Here is a 7,681-nt window from a genome sequence, read left to right as displayed (position 1 = left end):
CGACTAGGACGAGAGGGCAGGGACCCAACACCTACTGACTTTCCACCCGTCATCCCTATTGAGATTGCCTGGTCTCTTTTCAATCTCAAGCGCTTCCCTGAATTTTCGATGGTGGAAATGCGAAACCTTAGCTATAACACTGGCCTCTTCAATACAAACATGATGATTGGTTTTCTAAGCATGTTCAACCAAAGTGGAAGACTTAGCTCTCCTATGCTTAAGATCCGCTGCGTGCTCGCTAATCCTCTGATTAATGGAACGACCAGTCTCCCCAATATAGGGGGTCCCACAGGAACAAGGATCATATAAACGCCCTTCATATCCTTAGGGTCGATAGGATCTTGATATAGATCACAGAAGCTTAAACTCTATTATTGAATCGAGAAAGACTTGCACTAATAAATAGTGTGTAACAGATATTTGACCATAAAAAAGAAATTATTAATGCTATCCTTACCATAAGTCTAATCTCATTGTTATAATGTTTATTAATTAAACCTTACTATGATTCCATGGCGTACTTAACCAATACCATAAGAGGTTAAAAGTTAGGTTTACGCATTCCAATGCATAACTTAAATTAAACTTTATTTGATGTTGGATTAAATTCATTTGTGCTGTGAGGAATTTTAGCATTAATGTTACTGTAAGGTTATTTGAGGTTATAACATTTTCCGCACCCTCCTCCGTTCGATTGTCGTCGCAGTTCAGGCTCCCGACGGAGGGTTTGAGGTAACTGATTTTCTCCCCAAACTCAACATTTGACGACATTTAATCAACGAGGGTATGGTGGTTCATGCTCTACAACAGGGCAGGGTTTCAGCCATGCTCGAACTGAAATAGGTAAGGACCCGGGGTCATTCATCCACCTGCTGATAGTTTATACAACTCCGCTTTCCACTGTGTTCGCGTTCAACTCTTACCAGTTATTTTGTTTTCTCAGTTTCCAGCTGTGGGGGATTCTTCCCAACTCACTGTCGACTATGATTTTAACCAGAGTGTTGGTGGCCACGAATGTGAGTCTAACTGCGCTCATCTTAAGGGTATTATATGGTACGTATATATTTTAAGGAGTTAGGGTTACTGTGGTTGTCACAACCCACGAATTTGGTGTTTAATGATTACAGTTTCCTCACCTTGATAGCAGTGTTGCGACATCTCTTCATCATCCCGGTTTTCCTCAGATGTTGCTCCAGGTAATATTCCTTTGCCTAATTATTGTGTGTGTGTGTTTTTAAAATTAAGCTGAAACTAATTCACGGCTCTTGATTACAGGTGAGGTTTTTTTTTGGTTTTTAAGCCCCAGATTTATCTCTGTGCGTCTAGGCTACTGAGACTATCATTAACTTGCGGATACCCTCTCCAGGTTGGTTCTCTCTTCGACATGATGACATCCTCAATATTTTATGATTGTTTCTTACGTGGCTTGTTGCTGCTGGCAACCTTTTCGACGTTTTCAATGGTCGGGGTTAGTAATCTTAGGGTGGAAAAACTCTGGCAACACCATGGACTTTGTTTAGGGTTGTCTCAGTTCTTAACCCCAAGTAATTGGGCTTTACTTTTAATTTTCTATGTGACTGTACAAGGTTAATGGGAACAGAAGGAATGGTTTCTTTCTCAATTGAAGTTCAGTCGAACTGAGTAATCTCATTTTTTCTTTGAAGGTTTACTGTTGTATGAGTTGGGTCGAAATCGCTTACATTTACGGCTAAAAATATAATGGTTGTCGTTCTATTAGGAATCAGCATTTTTGTAACATATTTACAGGGATATCGAAAGGCTTACTTGGCCCTAGATTCTTGGTTTCTTTTCTTGAAATGTCTAATTTATATTTATGCACCATAATCAGTTAATCCATTTACCTGTGGATGTTTCAGTATGTACAGTGGGTGTCTCTGTTAAGATTCTAAGTCGATTACCGAGTTATGCTTAGATTGATGTAGTGTTTAACAAAATTTGTCTTTTAAAAGAGAGATCTTGTTAACTAACTAGTAACTGTTCAATGGCCTGAAACTAGCTTTCGGGTCCTCTTCGCTTCGTACTTTTTTTGTTGAAGATTGCAATATTTATAATCGTTCCCAACAAATTCGATAATGAAGAGAGGCCATGAACAAAGTTGTAATTTCTGTTTTTCACCCTTTTAATACCTAAAACATATGCTTCAAATAATTATTCAGGTTTATGTATTCGTTTCTCACACTATGTTTCAATAAAGTTCGTTTTTCAGTTTAATCACAGAGTTTGTTTTATGTATAAATATAGTTCATCAATGAAACATATAATTAAAAAACCCCTGAAAAACTAGGTTCTGTTACTTATTATTTTTTCCAATTTAATCACAGAATTTTCTTTCTGTCTAAACATTGTTCATCAGCAGAGACAAATAAGTTAACATCCCCTAAGAACTGAATTGCAGTACTTATTTGTTTCTCTTGGCTTGAACGTTTTTCCTTTTGTTTATGGAAGATCTCACACCCAGCCGTGAGTCTGGCTATGACGTCCAGACTCTACCCCGATCTCTTCCGCTTGAGACAGTGGTGGTGCTAAATGGATTTAATTGCTCTGAACATCAAGACCATTGGTCGAGAGTCTCACCCTTTCGAGTTGTCCCCAAGGCTTCCACTAGTTTATTTCACCCATCTCAAGAAGTTTTCGGGTTCATCGGCAGTGTCCTTCCTTATCCTTTTCTTCTTTCCTGATTCTCCAGCAGCCTCTGCCTTCCTCGAATCTCTTCTTTAAAGAAAGAAAGTGCAACCAACCCCAACTGTCTCAAAAGGTTTTGTAACTGAATTCTTTTCCTGAATTAAATTTACTTCTGTTCATTATTATTTATGAAAATCACTTTGGCTAACTAAGCAATAAGTTTCCAGTTCCCGGTAGAACACAACATTGTAAAAGTAAAATAGTAAAATAGCAAAAGTAATTCAACCATGTATTTTTGGGGTGTTACATAGTGTGATTGCCTAATATAGCTTATCCATATTGTCAAGCTTACAGCGATGTTAACTATGTACAAGCTTGTGAATACGGGTTGTGGGTTGTGAAGATCATTGATTATGGAAACTAGTGTACTCAATGCTTATAGTGGTAAAGAAATAGGGCATATTGAACTAAGTGTATTGAGCTTGAACTTCATTATCATTTATAAGGGTACTAATCCCATGACTATGACTACTCTAATATGCTACCATCAATTGTGTCACAACCTTACTGTGATTGAATGATGATCTACCCATATACTGTCACAACCTTACTGTGATGCATATAGAATAAGGGAAAGCATATGATGGCTTGTACACAATGTAATACATATTAGTACTATTCAACAAGGTCATGATTATTTCATAAGACTAAGTGCATAAATTGGTATCATTATTGTTGTTAACACATAGTCTAACATGCATAAGCAACTAGCTTGATCATATACAAGATATCCTATAGGTATTGATGATAAAAGTGTATTCTAGTCTACTTATATTTGCATATACCTTCTTGTCACATGCATTCTTATATTCATGGCAGGGTAGTGGAGAAATTGGTATCAGAGTATGGAAAAATGAAAAAAATGTAAAATTGAGAAGTACCCCCTATCCTCAATGGTTGAAAAAGGGTATTGGGTATGTTATAGATGGAATTTTAAGAAGCAATAGTGAATAATACATTTCTCTTGATTATTAGCCCCTTGCCCAACAACAGGGTCGAAAGAAATAAAATGCTTTTCATTCAAGAATGGGATGTCCCCTGCTTCACACATATGTGGGGATCCTTGACACCATTAAAAGATCCCCATGCCATATGTTTGTATATTTCTTGAATTTTCAGAGTCCTAGGAAGCTTTATGTTAACAGGTTTCTAGATTCCTCCATAGGAAAATCTAACTTGATGACACACTTGGATTGGAAGAATTTCATTGCTTTGAAAGGCCATTTCATTAGAATTCTCCCTAAGTTGTGGTATTAGTGGGAATAGATATTTTTCAACCTATGTATGTCTTATTTGTTCTTTATTGATAGTCATTGTCACTAGTGGTAGCTCTTGATAGTTATTTGGGTTGACATAATCTCTTCTTGGTACGCCAAGCATAGAAATTTAAAGTAGGCAATTCAGTCCATATAAGTTGGGTGTATGTGTGATCAACATGGTGAAGGGAATAGTTTGTGAACGTTTAAATATGGGTTTCGAGGCTAGAACTAAAGACTACTTGCAATCAAACAATCCACAAGATGGAATATTTGGATAAAATTAGTCTAGATTCTAGAAAGATTATTACAGACATGTAGTGTGAGGGAGAAAAGCTATAGAAGAACAAGAGGATGTGGTAGTTTATTATCTATTCTTTTGTTTGGCTATGTTTTCAATGCTTCAGGAACATGGTTGGAAGGGTAGAGAATCAATATGTTTTTGGAATTTCTTTGTTATTAATGTAGATTTTAATAATACCATTTGAACAAATCAATTGAAATACATCTCAACCTCTAGTTATTTGTCTTGCAGGTGATTCCTCCAGTAATTATAAGTGCTCTCGAGCATGACATGTAGGTGTTTTTATTATATAAGAAGCTTAAGGTTCGTTGGTACCTGGTAGGTTATAACCATAGCACAGGATCATTGTAGTTCAACAATGTAGTTCTAGAATCTATTATTCCACTTTAAATGCAATCAAATTTCTAAATGTGTTGTGACTCGAGTAGCTTATTTACTTTCATATATAGGTATTTTAAGGGGAATTTCCAATTATTGAAGCCTGTGGATGAGTGTTTTATACCTCAACCCGAATCTCACATAGTGCTTTCAGAATCAACACCCGGGAACCAAGATCAAGTTCCTTGTATGCTATGTTCTCTCAACAACCTACTTCTGTAATCTGTTATTCCACTTTGTATGCAATCAAAATTTTAAATGTGTTGTGACTGAAGTAGCTTATTTACTTTCATATATAGGTAGCTGAAGGGGAATTTCCAATTATTACAACCTCAAATATTTTTGTGCCTCTATGGATTTTATTTTTCTATGATCTGAGGCTTCCCTTCTTGTGTAGAGAGGAGAACATAGCATACAAGGAACTTGATCCTAGTTCCCGGGTGTTGATTTTGAAAGCACTATGTGAGATTCGGGTTGAGGTATAAAACATATTTGCATTTCTATTTTGGTGGTATCATCAAAATGCAATGATTCCATTCTTCATACGTTGTGACCAAGTTTAAAGAAAGGCATGAATTTGTTGGTATTTTACCTTTAGTGTACTTTTGGTGATAATATATATTTTTAAATAAAATTGCATTTTTCCTAAGTAAAATTGTTCTTGGTTGCCTCATGATCAACATCTCAGTTCTATTGTAGTGCTTCCAAAATAGTTCATAGATAACAAGATCTTTGTTTTTGCAGTAAAAAAAATCATTGGGTGCCTGTTTGGTGGTGCCAATACTTGCAAACCATTACATCTATATCCTTTTTTTTCAGATTCTCTTTAGTTGCATATTTTTCTTACATTTAATATTTCTGAGAACAACTAATTAATGTGACCATTATATTTTGGCCTTTCATACATGACAACAAGAGGACATTCAACCCCATATCTATAGTTCTCTTAAGCATGGAGTTCAGATCTCAACATTTCATAATGAGCAGATTGAGGGGGATTCACATGGAACTTCCTACTGGTAAAGCTGCAAATATTATGGAGTCTTTGATGTTGCATTCTTGTTTATAGACTGTTGTGATTCTCATGATTTGAAGGCCATCTTAGCCTTATTATGAGTGCATTTGTTACAATTTTAGAACTTATACCCAAAGCCTTTATTGTTATAAGGTGGAGATTCTGGAAATAGATTGCACAAAATAAGCAAAATTTTAAGTATGCGGGTGCCTACTTTGTTGAGTGGTACCATAGGTAGGATCATGACAAGTGGTATTAAAGAGCCACAACTCTAGGGCTTGTTGTGCCAAACATGTATTTTTGCTTCTTTTTGGTTCATTCTAGGTCTTTTTATTCGAGTAATTTACTAGTGTTAGAATTGATGTTCTCATCATGTTGGATTCTTTATTTGATTTGTTTAGGAAGTTGTGATAAATTGATTCTAATACTTATACGTTGGATTGATTTTAAGGTACGAGGATGATTCCATTATTGGTCATTGTTTATACAGGTAGATCCAAAAGTTTGAGGTATAAAACAATACTAGGGTAAAGGTTGTTTGTCCTTGTTAGTTGAAAACCATAGCAACCAATTTTGATGACTTTCAAGCTCCATGGTGAGCTCCAGTATTGTAGCAATAATGCTACAACTCCTGGGGCTTCCTGTCTCTCATTTTATCAATCCGGTAGTTCGTACAAACTTGGAAGCGACGGTGCTATATGCACAAGTACTAGCTCTTGTCGCAGCTGTCACTTGGTCAGCTGGCACAAGTCCGCTAGGGCTCAAGCCAACTTCTATAGGCTCTCAGAAGAAGCTTGCTAATTGATGGACGAAAGCTATTCTCAAAGGAAAACTACTCTACTTGACAAAATGGACTGAAAGCAAATCAAAGCATGTAAACCTAGGAAACCCTAATTTAACTAGTCTAACCTCTGTAATGCAAAGAATGTGAATGAAACCTCTACCAATGCTGCTGTTACCTCTAATAAGTGGAAATGCATGGATCTAAGCTACTTGCATCATAAAAGACATGTTTTTGTATTTTTCCTTTAAGTGGATGGAATGATTGTGATTTTGTGCTAACTAGGGTTTGGTTGTGCAGATGGGATGGAGAAGGAAGGAAAGCGTGGGACAGGTTGGGGAGGCTAGGAGAGGTCCCTAGGGATCCTTAGCATCCATCCACAGAGGTTCCTCGCATTCAGATGCTCAACAACCGAGTGAGTGGCCTCCTACAGGATGTCTGCAGGGGATCCTACAGGATACGCAGAGATTTCTACAGGATGTCTACAAATTGCTACAGGATGACCTACCGTGAGTGTTTGAAGTGATGGAGGAGTGATGGAATGGTAGGGGGAGATGTGTAAGGTAGGAATAAGGCTGGTGATGGCTCAGAAGTGGAAGAATAGGATAGGGAGTGAGTGTAGGGAGTAGGTTGGAAGATAGAGGACTAGGTCAACGAAAGGGCTAGAGAATGAAGCTATGTGAGGAGTGAAAGACTTTGGGAGATAACAGAGCGGAGCAGGGGTCAACGATGTGTTTGCATGCGTGATCAAGATGGAGAATGAGGTAATGGAACGAGAGAGAGCAGTGTAAGTGAAACAAATGCTTATGACTGTCACCAAACCGAAAATGCATCAACCTAAACTACCTGTGCGTATAAATTCAATGAACAGCGATCCAAAACGCGAAGGAGAATGTGCATGAAGCTGTGATGAAGGCGTGTGTGCAGGTGTGAATCATGTGGAAAGATCTATCATAACGAGACTATGTTGCAGCATGTATGAAGTGAAGAACTGCGTGTTTTTGTGGCTGGTATAGGCTGCACTCCAATCTCCAAACGGAGATGGCAGTGGAGACTTCCTCAACCTTTTTTGCTGGAGCTCCAATGTATTATCAACCTGCTAATCTAACTAAACAACCGAGAGCAATTCAACCATAAACTAGTCCTATCTATGCTCATGAAAAAGACTAATTCAACAACCTGTAATTCAAATTGCATGTGAAAATGAAAACTCAGAGCGCTGAAACGAAATGCAAACAACACTA

The 7,681-nt window shown here is 37.4% G+C and overlaps 1 long non-coding RNA gene across 2 annotated transcripts; it reads left to right on the top strand.

Moving 5' to 3' along the window:
* The first annotated feature begins 701 nt into the window (after positions 1-701).
* On the top strand, positions 702-1,629 carry LOC149233071 (uncharacterized). 2 transcript variants are annotated; one of them, XR_016247592.1, is made up of 4 exons: positions 702-843; positions 944-1,053; positions 1,148-1,196; positions 1,367-1,629. It is a non-coding gene; the product is annotated as an uncharacterized LOC149233071 (long non-coding RNA). The 2 variants fall into 2 exon arrangements; XR_016247591.1 differs by having other exon boundaries at positions 1,276-1,629.
* The last annotated feature ends 6,052 nt before the right edge of the window (positions 1,630-7,681 follow it).

Source organism: Pinus tabuliformis, chromosome J, assembly GCF_031772625.1.
Source record: "Pinus tabuliformis cultivar Carrire ecotype Pingquan chromosome J, CPIR1, whole genome shotgun sequence".
Lineage (NCBI taxonomy): Eukaryota > Viridiplantae > Streptophyta > Pinopsida > Pinales > Pinaceae > Pinus > Pinus tabuliformis.
This window is presented reverse-complemented; position numbering and strand designations above follow the sequence as displayed.